Source organism: Panthera onca, chromosome A1 (genome assembly GCF_046562875.1).
Source record: "Panthera onca isolate mPanOnc1 chromosome A1, mPanOnc1 haplotype 2, whole genome shotgun sequence".
Classification (NCBI taxonomy): domain Eukaryota; kingdom Metazoa; phylum Chordata; class Mammalia; order Carnivora; family Felidae; genus Panthera; species Panthera onca.
In genome coordinates this window covers 95,057,552-95,075,056 of record NC_138339.1, presented here as the reverse complement: position 1 = coordinate 95,075,056, position 17,505 = coordinate 95,057,552, and the positions used below count along the sequence as shown (strand labels likewise).

Below are 17,505 nucleotides of genomic sequence, written 5' to 3'. Positions count from 1 at the left end.
TAAATGCATTGATAAAGGGAAGAGTGTTCACTGGATGGGGATGAGTAGGGCCTCCCATTAAGCATGGCTTTTCTGCATGGTAATTCTCTTCTGCAGTAACAGTCTCTTGACTGTTACAAGCTAATGGTAGCTCTACTTCAGGGATTATGGGGAGGGCTGCTGCCCTCACTTGGCGCAGGCAGTTGGCAGCAGCCTGGAAAAGCATTGCAAGGTGGTCTGTAGAGAGTGAGCCGGGGGCTAAACTCCTTAACGTCGCAAGGCACAAGAGTAGTAGCACAGCTGGAGCGGGGATACCGCTACCTTCCCCAGCATCCCTTACAGCTACTGTGACCATGTGACTCGGCTTTTGCCAATAGAGTGAGTGGAAGTGAAATGTGTGGAAAGGAAAACCCCTGGCCTTTGCCTTCTGCTCCTCTCCCATCCAATGACAGTGATGGCCATGCTGGAGCTCCTCTGTGAAGCTGCCAGGAAGCCTGTATCCCCGAATGACTGAGTGATACAGGCCCACCGGTTGACCCAGAACACCTACACTGAACTATTATATGAGAAAGAAAGAAATTTCTATTTTTGTTTGAGCCACTGCATTTGGGACTTATTCATTCCAGCCTTTTACCTCAACTAATACAATTACTATCATAATTTAAACTATTTAGGAAACAACAAAGACTACCTATGCAGAGGGGAATTGAGAGGTTGGGGTATAGTGATGGGAGGGAGTTTTGTTTTATTTTTACTCCATCTCTACAGTTGCTGAAATTTGAACCTTATAAATGTAATACTCAAAATCTTAAAAAATTTCGGGGGTGCCTGGCTGGCTCAGCAGGTTAAGCATCTGACTTCGGCTGGGGTCACGATCTTGTGGGTTCATGGGTTTGTGCCTGGCGTGGACTCTGTGCTGACAGCTCAGAGCCTGGAGCCTGCTTCGGATTCTGTGTCTCCCTCTCTCTCTGCCCCTCCCCTGCTCACACTCTGTCTCATACTCTCAAAAATCAATAAACATTAAAAAAAATTTAATAAAAAAGTAAAAAATTTCAACCCAACTTCAATTGAAACAGTTTAAAAAAATATTTAGTTAACTAGAGATGTCAATCCTTCACCACAGTGGTTTGTCGTTGATTGGCACTCAACCAGCACTTGATTTCCCCTATCCATGAATCCTATGAGCAGGGAGAGGAGAAAGGTGGGGGGGTAAATCTGGCAGAAAGGAGCAGCCAGGTGAATTCGTGAGTGGGAGGCAGACTTGCCTGTCTCCACCCAAGACCTCTCAGCTGGGTGCCGGCGATTGGACTCCTCATCCCCCAGTTGGACTGGGCATCAGCATGAAGGAGGTGATCCCTGCATGCAGATTAATGCCACTTCCATTTCCTGAGCATCCTATGTGCCAAGATGGTATCTTTTAATAGGAGGCACTCCAAGAGGCTTGTCCTGAATTTTTGCTTGGATGAGCAAGGTGATATTTTATACCATTTGAAGGAGCATTCAGTTTTCATCTCTGTGACCTGAGTTGACTTTTCCTGCCTCCTATGTTTTATGTTGGCCTGAAAGAATGGCTTATTATTTTTCCAATTGATGATTTCCAACAAAACTCCCATTTAAGAGACAAAAGGAAAGGGGCAGTATAATATTGAGTGACTTTCTCCTTTGGGACAAAACAGAAGTTTCTTATTTAATGTGGAGCTAGGGAGGGCATTGTGTGATTGATAGTTCAGAATTTTCTCAAAATCTAATGAATATTTGATTTTTTTTTTTTTCAACGTTTTTTATTTATTTTTGGGACAGAGAGAGACAGAGCATGAACGGGGGAGGGGCAGAGAGAGAGGGAGACACAGAATCGGAAACAGGCTCCAGGCTCCGAGCCATCAGCCCAGAGCCCGACGCGGGGCTCGAACTCACGGACCGCGAGATCGTGACCTGGCTGAAGTCGGACGCTTAACCGACTGCGCCACCCAGGCGCCCCAAAATCTAATGAATATTTGAAATGATCATTTTATTCTTGCTTTTTTGTTTTCTTTTAACATACAATGGGTCCTTTTATAAGCACTGCCCCTGGGAAAACACTGATGGCATTTTCCCCTCCTAGGTGCCCTTGAACTCAGTGTATTTTTCCCAGGAGAGTTTCTCAGTTGAAATAGTTGGTAAATTAGTAACAGAAAAAGGAATCAAATACTTTCAGAAATCACTTTTTAATAGTTTGAAAGTTAAAACATTAAAAAACTAATATACTGTTAGTACCAATTTAATGATCTCAGTTTAATCCTCCCCTTTGGTTCTCAGTTGCCCACCAGACTCAGCTTCATGCTGGTCCCTGAGGGTCCCTCATACATCGGCCACAGGCCTTCCTAGCCTTACTACCCGGCATTCCCTGTGGGATTCATCCAGAGCCACAGCCAGACTGGGTGCTGCTGGTTCCTGGGTGCATGCGGCCCACGACTCTCCCCTCAGATGCCATCTTGTCATGAAGTAACTTTCCCCTTCAACCAGAGGCTGCAACCACACTTTGTGGATTTGGGTCCATGTCGTGTGGAGTTAGTGGCACAGGGCTGATCTTAACCATCTTTGCAGTTCTGCAGCCTCTGACCTGGCCCTGGCACATAGTAGATGCTTATGAGTGTGAACTTCACTGAGGGGCTAAAGAAACAACCCAAGGCCAGACACATCTCTGTCAAAAAATGTGCGCTCTGACAGGGCTGACAAACCACAACCCATGGGCCAAGTCTAGCTGCTGCTTTTTTTTTTTTTTTTTTTTTTTACAAGGCTCATGAAATAAGAATGCTTTCATATTTTTACATGGTTGAAAGCAATCAAAAGAAGTAGAATATTTCATGACATTTGAGAATGACACAAAATTGAAATTTTAGTACTCATAAATCAAGTTTTATTGGAACCCAGCCACACCATTAGTTTACATCTTGGTTGTTTCTGTCTTCCCACTTTCACAGCAGAGTTGAGCCGTTGCAACAGTGATCATATGGCCAACAAAACTTGAAATATTCACTGTCACTTTACAGAAAGTTTGCCAGCCCCTGCCTTATAGGCAGAGGTCTTTGAAATGGAAATGTTCGTTTTTGCTCTCTTCCAAATCTATGGTTGTGCTAGAAGCATAAATGGCTATTATTTCTCTGGTTTTAAAATACTATTTACCATTTCAAAATTTTCTGAGTAACTGCCCTGTGTATAATAAACCAGAAGTATTCATTTCCTGTCACCCTCAAGAACATTCAATACATTCAGTACAGGTGGGAGGTGGCTCTCTGGAGATATGGTGACAAGCAAGATAAACAGAGTCTCTCCCCTTGTGCTGTTGACTCTAATGTGTGGAAAATTCAACAATCCATAATATAAAGTATGATCATTGTTTTGATAGAGAAGTTAGAAGGCACTCAGAAAACAGAAGGCAAGAATACCTTAGCTTGTTTAGGTAGCATCAGGGGAGACTTCTCAGAGGTGACATTTTCAGTGAGACCCGAAGGATAAGTAGGTATCATATCAGTGAAGAGTCTTTTACACGGGGGGGAGACAAGCTTCAATCTTATTTAAGCTACTGTTATTTGAGGGTCTCTGTTATATGCATGCAAACCTGTATCATAACGAATACATCTTTTTTTTTTTAAAGATTTTATTTTTAAGTAATCTCTACACCCAATGTGGGGCTCGAGCTCACCCCAAGACTGAGAGTGGCATGCTCTACTGATGGAGCCGGGCAGGCGCCCCCATTATTCATACCAGAACAGACACTTCCTTAAGCAGTTGGCAGGACCTGCTTCTCCTGTGGGAAAGGGAGTCAGAGCCCCTGGGTCGCCCAGTGCAGGGAGGAACTTTGCGTTCCAGGATATGGGACTCTGGGATGCTGGCTGCTTATTTCTCTTTAGGGAGGTTTTCTTTGTTTGGCCTCTGAATATCTTAAAAACGTAACAAAAGCAGAAGGCCTCTTATGTGCTGATACCACTGCATTTTGTCGGAGAAGTTTCTCTCTGAGTTCACTGTTCATTCTGAAAGACTGTCTCAATCCTTGAGCTCCTTGGCAAAACTGTCTTCCCATCTCTTTTCTACACCGCCCTTCCACATTGGCCGTGGAAGTGGTCCCACCTAATGGCAGCAATCTCGTGGAAGCCTGCTTGCCACTTTGTTTTCAGGGTGGAAGAATTGTTTCTGAGGCTTAATGGATTTACTTTGGAAGGAGGCTGAGAGGACTTAGCTCTAGTGTCTCTGCTGACATTTGTCACCGAAATTTCAGGTCACTCAGCCATCCCAGCTGATCTATAAAGCCAGGACAATGCAACATCTTAGGGAAATTAACACCATCTCTGTGAAGAACTTTAGACCAGGACTAAATGCCAGATATTATTTTTTACTTTAAAAATCAATGACAGTGTGTGCTCACAATGAAGATGTGCTTGCTTTTTCCTTCCAGTGATTCATTGTTCATTCCAAGGACTCACTTTGTCATCCAGAGGAGCCATGTAAATAGGAAAAGGCAGCTCAATAAATTAGTATCCTGATGAATATTGTTTCATTAACTGGACCAATCACTGATTCACATAAATCAATGAAGTGATCAAATAATGATGGAATAATCTATCAGCTGTAAACCTCTCCAGAACATAATCACCCTCTTACAAATGCCTCCAAGATGTGTTAAATTTATAATGACAAGTGAGAAAAGTGTGTAGTTAACATTTGTCATTTTGGTTGTCCGACATCCCAAAACTCCTCCTATTTGGGTGAGTGCAAGATAAATGGAGCCCAGGATCAGGTGTACCACTCTGGAAGCTGAAGAGGAGCAGATAATCCTGCTTTCGACTCCCTGGACCTGTGTATAGACATTTGGCCAAGGCTCAGCCAATCAGAGACTCTTCCCAAGACTTTGGCCCTTCAGGGAGTGATAACAAAGCCAGTGATAGTCAAATATCATTCAGAGTGACTGGGTGGAATTAAGACTTGAGTGAATGGTGACAAGTATCCAGGGCTGATGGTGCCAGTGCCAGCACCCTATACTGACTGAACCTCTGGTGGGGTATTGACTGAGCCACATCGCCCTGAATTCCTGTTTCCAAGATGAACTGTCCAATCTTCCAGTATCTTTCCAATAAATTTCTTTTTTGCATCAGTTAGCCAACATTGGTTTTATTATTTGCAAAAACACTGGCTGTTTCATATGCTATGTGAGAATAATATACATGCCATTATTCTGTACCTGGTCCAGTTCTAGACCAGGAAGAATTAATTTTAAAACAACAGTTACTTTAAGGGTCCAACTGACAGGAAAGCATGTATTTTACAAAGAATGTTGAGTTGTAACATGTTTGTTCAGTGCACTTAATTGCTGCTCACTCTTTGAAAGGACAAAGGACCAATCAGAGACAGGCCACAGTCTCCAAGAGCCTGACAGAATGGCAGTGGTATTTTAGAATTCAAAAGGACCTTTGAAACCATCTCAGCCAAACCCTTCATTTTACAAATAAGAAAATTGAGATTCAGGCTGGCCAAATGATTTACTCCAAATTGCATAGCCAATTATGGAAGAGCAGGGATTGTAATCAGTCACCCACTCCTGGAGAATTGTTTTATTTGTCAGGAAAGACAGGCAGGGTGAAGAAGGGAGTGGCGGAGAGAGGTATCTAGTTTGCAGAACTGGGATCACGAAGTGTGTTTGGTCGCAAGGCCAGGGCAGTCACAGGACCGGATGGTGAGGTCAGAGGGTTCCCACATAGAAAAGCTGGCTGCATGTTGAGATGCCGCTGGAATGCAGGGTTGGCTAACAGCATAGTCTCAGAGCTAGAGCCAAACATGAATCTCTCCTCTCATCCCTGAAATGTGTAGACAAGGAGTCTAAGTGTTTAAACAAAAAAAAAAAAAAAAAAAAGAAAAGAAAAGAAAACCCTATTGGAACTTGTCACTTTTTCTGAAACTCTGATGAATATAGCTGTCACTCCTGAAACTTTGATTCCCTCTTTTTTTGGTCTTTATTCTGACATGCCTAGTAGAATCTCATTGCAATTGGACCTGTCACCAGTCGGTGACACTATCTAGTTCTTAGGTAGATTTATCACTTCAGTTTGAGGTGTTTGCTTTACTTGTTGTGGGGCAGATATTAGTTATATGGACACTCCCACTCCCCAAAAGAACTAATAAACCATTTGGGAGGACGGTATTTGATTCATTTAGGCTTGAAAATCAACATGTAAAATAAATGTGCTTTCTCAAGCATCACTGCATGATACAGCATGCTTTCATGTTACGTTATTGACAGATGGGATGTCGATAAAAAAGGTACATCAAAGCACTGATGTACCTCAGGATAACTCATCTCTTCTGTATGCTATAGCCATTTAGAATTGCTTTTTGTTTATCATTTGATATATGCCCAATATAGATCTTCTTACTCTGTTTTAAACTTACATTGCTGCATGAGCAAAAGATCTGCAATGAAAAACAAAAAACTGTTTCCAAACCAAGCTGGTGATCCTGCAGGGAATGGGGGTGTTCCAGAACAGAGAAAACTAGAGAATGCATGCAAAACTGGGACAAGCCTTAGTGGGAAAAGTCCAGCCCATGTTATGCCAGGACAAAGGAGAGTTGAAACAAGAACCATTTCTGCAAGGCTGAGGTTGTAGCTCCTAGTTAACAAATATGGAAGGAAGAAAGAAAACTAAGAAGTGATCACCTGGTTAATATGTAATATTAAAAAAACTTTTTTTAAACTTTGAAAATATTTGGTGAGCATTTTTACAATGTAAAATAGTAGTGTGGTGAAAATAACCAATTGTTACATCCTGCATTAAAGTAATGTTTAGGTGATAATAACTAATCATGGTACAATAGGATTATTTGATGGTTTGTGGATTTAAGTTAAGGATGTTCTATTTCTTTTTGTTTTTTAATTAAATTTACATTGGGTTGAAGGTAGGAAATATGAGGCTCTTTTTTTAAATTTTATTCATTTTGAGAAAGAGAGAGTGAGAGTGTGCATGAACATAGGGCAGAGAGAGAGAGAGAGAGAGAGAGAGAGAGAGAGAGAATCCCAAGCAGGCTCCATGCTATCAGTGCAGAGCCTGATGTGAGGCTCAATCTCACGAACCGTGAAATCATGACCCGAGCCAAAACCAAGAGTTGGAGGCTTAACTGACTGAGCTCAGTGCTCCAAGGATGTTCTATTTCTTAAAGAATGGGGAGGTTAAGAACTAGAAAATTACTAAGAATTAATATCCCTTTCAGTTTTGCTTCCAACTCAAAGGAAATCATTTTAAGGCAGGAAATGTTAAAATGAACTATGAGGCATTCATACCAATGTCATAGAATCCGTATCTTCAAATTCTGTGGAAAAATACCTGTGTGTCAAGGCTCCTTGAAAAAGAATACCTTGTTGTTGTTGTTGTTGTTGTTGTTGTTGTTAGAACCCTTTCTAGTGGCTGAGTTTTAAGTGTTCCTTGACCCCAGTTAAGATTGATTATGTTTGTGACTAGGTAAGAGAGTTCACCCAGAATATTACCAAAGCCATACTTGGTGCAGTTTTCAAGATCTTATGCAAAGTAAGACAGGGATTGAATTCTAATTTTCAAAGAATAGGAAGATGTTTCCAAGATCCTAATAGATTCTGGTTTGCCATCTTGACTAGCATTCTGTAAGGAGTTCCTTAGTGTGGATGCAGTTGCCCCTGGGCAGGTCATTTCTTGGAAATGGACTGGATGCATTCCTTCTTCTAATCCCTTGCTTGCCTATTTTGTCCTTGCCTGCCCCCTCTTCTCCACTCCACATTTCTAAATCTTACAGCTCCTTGGAAACCCAGGGGACCTCCTCCACGGAACCTGTGCTGACCATCTTAACCACTATGGCATACTCCTTTTGTGAGCTCCTATAATATTTGTAAGTAGTAGTCATCTGATCCTTAGTTTGCATGTGGACTACTCTTTATGTGCCTTCTTAGTAAAATGCCAGGCTCTTTAATGTTCAGGGTCATATCTCCCACCTCTCAATTGCCAACAGTGCCACCTCAGTGTAGGCAATGAGCACTGGATGACTGATTGACAGCCCTACTCATCATGGTGGCTTATTTTAAATTCTGCAGAGAGAAAAAAAACCCAGCGTGCAGAGAAAGAGGGCTGCCTTCAGATTTCCAAATCCAAACTCAGCCTGAGGCTCATGTTGGGATTCCCTGTTAGCTTACGTTGACATGAGAAGGCATCTATTACTTGTCTTACAAAGACACGTGGACCTGACAGAACGACATAACGTTCTGGAATGTGGTTGTAAAAGGCAATGTATAACTTCTCAGGTGATCACTGATTTGAACAGGAAGCCTTGGGAGCACTGCAATTGACTAAATGACTCAGAAAGCTTTTACTGAGAGTCTTAAATGTAGGGCAAGGTATGGGAATATAGCAGATGCTTTCAGTACTGATGTCACATCCCCTTGAGCCACCTCTAATTTCAGTCAGGCCCCATAACCTAATAGTGACATTGAGAATGTATCCTTTAAAGAATTTTCATCCTTTCCTGCTTTATTCTCTCATTTCTGCTTCTTAGGATCACATCCCAAATAAATTACTTGTTTCTAGACCTTGTTTAGGCTTTGTGTTAGGGGGAACTTGAGCTAAGAGAGAGAGATATATAGGATATGATACTTGCCCTTAGGGATCTTATAAGTTTAGATGGAGTATTTGGACACATATTCTTGGATACAATAACATGAAAATAAAAGGCAGATTTCAATTTAATGACACACAAGTAGTACAGAGTCTAGTCCATTATGACTGATACAGATTTTATGAAATTTAGTAATAATTCTTCCAGCTCTGATAGTTCTAACTAGGAAGACTTGGTTCTTCCAGAATTATTATCTTTTGATATTTTATTAATCTCATATCTTACTAAAGCATTCTGTTCTTAGCTGAATATGAAGACGTGGGATTGGGTACATTTTGTACTATATCCTTGGTGATCTGTAATTATATCCTGTCATTCAAATGCTAGTCTATTCAACTTTACAGAGCTTAAACATCCCTTAACATTTTACTTCTCCTAATACTAATGGAACACTTAGGTGTTCACAAAATTATCTTGGAACATGTCATGAGAATAAACAAAATGAATTGAAGTTATCATTTTGTACTTGGGGCCAATTATTTTAAAGGAAAAAGACAGGGAACTTAATTTTTTCACTGCAAGACTAATATAGCACTATTTTTGAAAATTGGGAGGTGAATAAATACATCGTTGATAGAAATATATATAGAATATATCAAAGCTTGTTATTGTAATTTTGTAAATTTTTATGATTGGCCATATTATAGATACATTTTTAACACAATTGTAGCACTCGTAAATTTTGTATTAAATTCTATATGGAGCCAATTTTGGAGCTTTAAGAAGTCATTTTGAGAAATTTTCTGGTCACATATACTACTCTGGGATTATAGGCTGTCACTATCTACCAGACAGAGTTCGGTCCCCTTTCTTGAGTCACCTATGTCTTCTAGCCTCTTTTAGATAAGGGAATCTTGGTTGCCATGTTTATAAAGGAAGTCATAAAATTTCTTAAGATAATCAAGCTTTTAAAATATTGCAATGATTTTTTTTAAAGCTTTGTTGAAGAGAAATATGTGTCCTGAAAGCAGGGCATTGCTTGGATTTGCATTTCAGAGTCCGGGCAAGACCTTTCTTTCCTGCTAGATTTTAATTTTTTTCCAAGCCTTATGATAATAAGCATTTGTCTTCAGAGATGATGGTAGGCCTTAGTTTTGGTCTTTTACATTTATTTTTCCTATGCTTTCAGTGAATTTTTACTATGAATACTCTTGTCCTTCAATTCTAGGGACTTTCACGATTTCTTTGATACTTTATTTGTTTCCATTTTCTCTATTCTACTTTTTGGATCTTGTATTTTTGGCATATTAATCCTCTTGGATTAATCATGTGTATAATTTCTCTCCTAATATGCAACTTTTTGTCTTTTCTGCTTTTGGCAGGATTTTCTCAGACTTATCTTTGAACTTTATAAGAGATTTCTTTCATTACTAACATCATATTTAAATTTTTTTATTTATTAGTTAATTTTTAACAACTGAGACTTACTGAAAATATCAAAAGAAAGCACTTCATACACACAGTTGCCAACAGAAATAGGCAGCTCAGTAGAATAATAAAAAGTGGCTTATCAGGCTGTTTGTTGAATGGAGTATGCCACTAAGGACGCTTAAGCGTAGCCATGATACCTTTTTTGTTGTTGTTGAGAACTAACATCATATTTTTTAACTTCCGAGAACTCTTTTTTGGCATCTGAATATTCTTTTTCTATAGCATCACTCTTTTATTTCACAGGTACGTTATCTAGTTTAACCTAAGGCTATTATTAATAAGATCATTTTGAAATTCTCTTCTTTTCATTTTCTCTGAGTTCATATTTTCCACCTCACACTCTCACAACTTTAAATCTAGTGGAAGAGAGTCTTCAAAAATATAAGCAAAATTCCCAGAGTTTGATTTTATGGCCTCTGATTGACACAACTTGGGCTACTTGCTCATTATTGAACAAGTTATTGTGTAGGGCAATGCAGCTTTTTTTAAGTTTATTTATTTATTTTCAGAGAGACAGAGAGAGAGAGAGAGAGAGAGAGAGAGAGAGAGCGAGCAGGCTCCCTGCTGCCAGCACTGAGCCCGATGCAGGGCTCAAACCCAGGAACTGTGAGATCATGACTTGAGCCGAAATCAGCAGTCAGTAGCTTAACAGACTGTGCCACTCAGGCAACATTTGGAGATGTCATTTTCATGGTTGGTTGGGAGCGGATCAATGTTCTTCCCCTAGAACTAGAGAGAGTCAGCTCTGTTAGAACTGAAAGTGAGAGATGAGTAATTTTCAAAGAAAACGAGGAGGTTGTTTCTAGGAAGAGAGTCCATGGATATCAGATGGCCGAAAAATAAGACACATTCAGTAAAGCTCCTGGCAGAGGGGTTTCCTCACAACAACTTGGCCCAGAGCTCAAAAAGCCAGTGTCTGAATTCCTGCAGTGACCAGTTACTCACAGTTTCAAGGAATCCAGTTAATATCCAGACGATACTACTTTTTAAGGAAGTCTTACATTATGCCAAACCCTAGCTTCCTTCAGCTGTCATCTGTGATGGCTGCACCTTGGAGTTATGTGAAGGCAGCACTTACATTCTCAGGTCTTTCTTTTCAGACTCAGCATCTCATGTTGCTATAGCTCTTCCTCACCTGACAGCATTTTGAATCCTTTTTCTATCTTAGATCTTCTCTTTTTTCCTCTAGTTTTGTGCATTTTGCTGTAGCATGAGCAGTCTAGAGTACAGAGTACCATCAGGCAGTACAATTGATTCAAATTGGTTTCTGAATGTAATCTAAGATCAAGTAAAGAATTTCATTTATTCACTTAATATGTATTGAGCTATCACTATAATGATTCTTAAACCTCTGATGCACACTAGAGCCACTAAAGAAACTTGAAAATCCTTGCAGTGGAGCTCACAGGTCCGCACCCTGCCCTTGCTGCGGTCCCCATCCAGGGCCCTCACTGTCAGAGTAATTTATTGTGGCACTTGAGGCTACAAGTGTAAGTATCTTAAGCTCAAGAAGAAGTTAGAAGATGATGTCCCCAAATGCCTGGACATCTGCGGCGAGGGGACTCCCCAGGCCACATGCTTCTTTGAAGTGATGGTACCAAGGAAGTTGGTTCACTCCAAGAAGAGAGGTGATGGCTACGTGGACAAGGAGAGCAAATTTCTGAAGCTGGTGGCTGCCATGAAAACCAGCTTGGCTCAGGGCTAATGTGCCCTGAAGGCAGAGTCCAGTGCCCTTGGGCCAGCCCCTTGTGGCAGACACTTCAAGATGGGAAGGACTGAAATGTCTTGTGGGTGCATGGTCTCTTTCCCTGATGTCCCTGTGGCTGCTGGGTGGGGGCAGAGACAAACCCTGGTCCTTGTGTGTGTATGTGTGTGTGTGTGTGTGTGTGTGTGTGTGTGTCCCTGGGAGTGTAGCTCTGCACCCTCCCTTCCTTGCTTCTTCCTCTCCCTGCTTTTCCCCTTCTCCTGGCATCTCCCAGGCCCTGGCTACTCTCTGGCATTCGGGGTGGTCCTGCTTGGGGCTTCCGTCTCAGGGGGTGGCCAAGAGAGGAATCTGGATGAGTGACTTGCAGATTTCAGCAGTGTTGGCAACAGTTTACTATTCAATAAGCATTGGATGAGTTAAACAAAAAAAAAAAAAAAAAAAAAAAAAAAAAGGAGGAGAAGGAGGGGGAGGAGGAAGGGAAGAAGGAAGGAAGGGAGGAGCTTAAAATTCCTGATGCCCAGACCACACACCAGACCAAAATTGGGCTCTCTGGGATGAGGGGATGAGAACTCAAGTATCACTACTTTTTTAAGCTCCCCAGGGGACTGTGATGTGCAGCTAGAGTGGAGAATCACTTCTCTACTATGTGGCAGACCTCCTTAAAAATATAATCTCCATTCTTACGGGTTCCTTTAATGTATGTTTTTCAGAAAATGAATTAAAAAATTTTTTAATGTTTATTTATTTTTGAGACAGAGAGACAGAGCTCGAGTGGGGGAGGGGCAGAGAGAGAGGGAGACACAGAATCCAAAACAGGCTCCAGGCTCTGAGTTGTCAGCAGAGAGCCCGATGTAGTGCTGGAACCCCTCGAACCACGAGATCATGACCTGAGCCAAAGTCGCATGTTTAACTGACTGAGCCACCCAGGAGCCCCATTTCAGAAAATGAATTTGAGGCTTATTTGCATCATTTGCCTCTAAGCTTATTCACTTTCTGCATAGGACTGTTCATCAAGTCACATCAGGGAAAGCAACCTGGGGCAAGATAAGCCATTCGGCCAATGTGTAATTATTGAGGTTTCTGAAAAAAGTGATTATGTTAATACTAGATAAAATCTTACTTTTACATAATTTTCTCAGTTTGGCTGATAACTCCTAGAGGATAGTGTCTGAGTTTATTTAATTGACCTCACACTGCATCAAGGGTAACGTTATGTTCTGGTGAAAACTTAAGAGCTTTTGGAATTATTTTCAACCAAAAAAAAAAAATGTAGTGAATTAGAAACCATCTGTGAAGCTGCTGAATTTTATAGAAAAGGCTTCATTTAGACTGACATTTATCTTGTAATGTGGCAGTAGAAAAAAATTCTGAAACATTTTCAGAACAAAGGTTAAGGCCAAACTTACTCAGTGTGATGTTTATAAAGCATAAATCTGCACAGAAGAGGGTAGATGTATTATTTATGTTTAAGTACATGTCTATTGTGTGTTTTAAAATCTCATATTAAATAAAGTAGATTCACTGAGGAAAAAGGGAAAGGAGGGAGGTTGAGAATAGGGAATGAAGCAGGTCTCCTTTCATTTCCTGACTTTAGTTTTATTTATTTATTTTTAAAGTTCATGTATTTATTATGAGAGAGAGAGACAGCGTGAGCAGACAAGCAGCAGAGAGAGAGAATCTCAAGCAGACACTGCATGAAGCCCAATGGCAGGGCTTGAATTCATCATGAACTGTGAGATAACGACCTGATCTGAAATCAAGAGTCGGACGCTTAACTGACTGAGCCACCCAGGTGCCCCACACATTTCCTGACTTTAGAACACTTCTGCCCATTTTTATTTTGAATATTTTCAAACATGTAGAAAAGCTGAAAAGAATATTGCAGTAACATCTGTGTATCCTTATGTATTCCAAAGGCTCGAGAACCAGGAGAGCTGATGGTGTAGCCCTTGTTCAAAGGCCAGCAGGCTTGAGATTCAGGAAGAACCAAAATTTTAGTTCAAGTTCGAAGGCAGGAAGTAAAGCTGATATCTTACTTCGAAGGCAGTCAGGCAGGAAGAATTTTCTCTTAATAATGTGTGGCAAGATCAACCTTTTGTTCTATGAGGCCTTCAACTGAATGGATGAGACCCAGTCATGTAAGGGAGGACAGACTGTCTACCTATTTAAATGTGAATCTCATCCAAAAACACCCTCCCAGAAACTTTCAGAATAATGTTTGACCAAATACATCTGGACACTCTGTGGCCCAGTTAAGTCGACACATAAAATTATTAATTGTATTGGTTTTCTATTGGTGCAAACTTACATCACAAATTTAGCAGCATAAAACAACACCAATTTGTTATCTCACAGTTTCTGTGAGTCAGGATCCTGGGCATGGCTTAGCGGGGTCCTGTTCTTAGGGTCTCACAAGGCTGCACAAGGTGTCCCACAGGGCTGTGTTCTCATCTGAGACTTGACTGGGAAAGGATTTGCTTCTAAGTTCACTCAGGTTGTTGGCAGACTTCAGTTCTTTGAGGGCTCTGATTTCTTGCTGGCTGTCAGCTGGGGGCCATCCTCAGCTCCCAGAGGCCACGACAGTTCCTTGCCATGTGGGATCCCCGACATGGCCAGTTACTTCATCGAAGATAGCAAGCAAGGGAGAGGGGGACTCCACTCAGAAGCCACAGTCTTGCATAATTTAATTACATAATCATGTGGTTAAACATGTACATCCTGTCACCTTTGCCTTTTTTTATTTTGTAGAAGCAAGTCACAGGTCCTGGTCACACTCAAGGATAAGAAGTCACATAAGAGGATGAACACCAGGAGGTGGGGATCGTGGGAGCCACTCTAACTTTGCGTACCCAAGTCTCTATTTAGATATAAGAATTGCTAACATTTTGGGGCTCCTGGGTGGCTCAGTTGGTTAAGCATCCAACTCTTGATTTCAGCTCAGGTCATAATCTTATGGTTCATGAGTTCAAGCCCCTTCTTGGGCTTTGCACTGACAGCCTGCTTGGGATTTTCTCTCTCCATCTCTCTCTCTGTCCCTCTTCCACTTGTGCTCCCTCTCTCTCAAAAAAACTTAGAAAAAAAGAATTAACATTTTGCCACATCTGCCTTCTTTCTCTCTCTCTCCACACACACACAGACACACAGATACCACATATACACACACTCCCACATTTTTGTTGAACTACTTATAAATGTCATGATTAACGTTACCCTCTAAATACTCATTCATCTCCTAAGGGTAGTGCATTTCTACATAACTATGATGGTGTTATCAAGCTATTTTCGCCATTTATTTATTTATTTATTTATTTATTTATGCCCTCTTTAGCCATTAAATCTCAGCTCAGGTGTCACTGCCTCTGAGAAGCCTTCTTTGACTTCCTCAGCCAAAGTGAAGTTTCCTTTCCCACATCTCCTACTTTACCTGCTATTTTGTGCTTTTGCACATCACTGTTTGCTTACATGTTTGATTCTCAAATGAACCATGGGTTCCTTGAGATCAGAAACCATGTGTTATTGTCTTTGGATTCCATGTGCTGATGTGACTTACGTAGATGCTTAAGAATTTTTTGATGAAGGAAGGAATCTTAAAATTGAGTCTGCAGTGGGGCTGCAGGTGGGACAGTGGGGGCTGTGTTTTCACAGATAGGATCTTGTTTGATCCTGGACCATCAATTCCATGGGGGCAGATCTGCATCAGTTTTGTTCCCTCCTGTATCCCCATTGCTGAGCACGGTGCCTGGAAAGTGCGCAATAGAAGTGTTTTATATAAAAGCTCAATAAATGATTTTTAAAGTTTATTTATTTATTTTGAGAGAGAGACAGGACGAGCAGGGGAGGGGAGAGAGAGGGAAAGAGAGAATCCCAAGAGGCTCCACACCTCTAGCATGGAGCCCGATGTGGGGCCCAGACCCACTAACTGAGAGATCATGACCTGAGCTGAAACCAAGAGTTGGAGGCTCAACCGCCTGAGCCACCCAGGTGCCCCTCAATAAATCATTTTTGTGTGCATGAGTGATAACTCTGTGGGCTGAGACAGGTGCTGACATCATAATTTAGTGGAAGAACCAGCATCTTGGGGAGGTCAAATAACCAGCCCACGTGTTTTGGACAAGCCAAGCCTCAGAGTACCTGGCCTGCCACACCCCTTTTAGAGAGGGAGGGAAGACAGCTGCTCAACACACTTGGTTGACCAGGGAGGGAACTTTGTCCCACAAGCAGCCAGTCCTTATTGGGCTGACTTTAAAAGGTAAGTTCAGGGGCACCTGTGTAGCCCAGTCGGTTGAGTGTCCGACTTTGGCTTAGGTCATGATGTCATGGTTTGTGAGTTCGAGCCCCACATCAAGCTCTGTGCTGACAGCTCGGAGCCTGGGGCCTGCTTCAGATTCTGTGTCTCCTTCTCTCTCTGCCCCTCCCCAACTAGTGCTCTGTCTCTCTATGTCTCTCAAAAAATAAATAAGTGTAAAAAAAATTTTTTTAAAGGTAAGTTCAAACAATCATATTACTGCTTGAGAATCTGAATTAAGTAACAGAAGAGGGGTACCTGGCTGGCTCAGTCAGAGGAGTAGGTGACTCTTGATCTCAGAGTATTCAGTTCGAGCCCCACATTGGGTGCAGAGATACCTAAAAATAAAATATATTAAAAAAGGAAACAGAGAAGATGAGGACTCAGTAGTGGGAGGTGATAGGCTGGAGTTATGAGGGGCACACAATGCAAATCAGACACAGCAGGAAAGAGACCACACCTGGCAACCAGCAGAGCCACCCCCTCCCGCCCCTTTCCGAGTAGCCTTCCCATTCCCATTTCAATGTGTGTATGTCTTTATAGTCAACACTCTGTCCCACCCAATCACCCAAGGTAATTCCAGGAGGGTTACTTATGCCTTGCAACTAAGGTTTTTAATAAATGTTCCTATATGGACCCAGAATTGAAACCCAGGCTTCTGAGTCCAGTGCTCTTTCTACTTTTCCAGGGCTTAGGGACATTATCTTTGTGCAAATTTTAGCAGAGGGCAATGCAAAAATGGTGTATATTAAATGTATTTTAATGACAATGAAAAAAGCTATCTTCGTGACTATGAGTGGGAGGAAACAGCCATTGAGGCAAACCAAATCCCCTCTCAATTTAAGCTAGACCAGTTCGAGGGTCCCAAGAAACCGAAAACAGGCCTTTAACGAAGTACTTATTTGTTCAAGGTGTCTGCCTTCTCTGGTCTTTCAACACAGATCCCCAGGAGTTCTGGTCGCCCCCTCCCACCACCTGCCACCAGGCTTGCTGGGCAGGTGGGGCCAAAAGAGGAAGACAGGTGGCCACTTGAGCACGTGGCTTCTGCCCTTCAAGTTTCAAGGCTGCCTGCAAAGAATGCCAAGATTTTGGTTTCTATCGATGTGTGGCTTTTGACACGCGAGCTAATGAATATATTCCAGGTGCAAATCGTTCTTTCCCACGAGCTGTTTCTGCGGGTCTCCAGTGAGACAATTACCCGGTTCTACTTAACAGAATGACTCAAGGACGGATCTAAGGGCTGGCTCGTGACAAAGCCTGTATGTTTTCCTGCCCTCTTCCCTGGCTTTAGAAATTGCATTGAAAAGTTAACGTACACAATGTTGCAGCTCCCCTCGTTGCCCCCCACGCAGCTGCTTGTGAGGGCAGCTCACAAGCTGCTTGTGAGTGCTCCCGGCAGGCACTGCTTTTCAAGCGCTGAATGGGTAGGTTCACAACTCCC

At 41.8% G+C, this 17,505-nt stretch overlaps 1 pseudogene; it reads left to right on the top strand.

The window, feature by feature from the left end:
• Positions 1-433: 433 nt before the first annotated feature.
• On the top strand, positions 434-12,204 carry LOC132680401 (selenoprotein W pseudogene; annotated as a pseudogene).
• Positions 12,205-17,505: the final 5,301 nt, after the last annotated feature.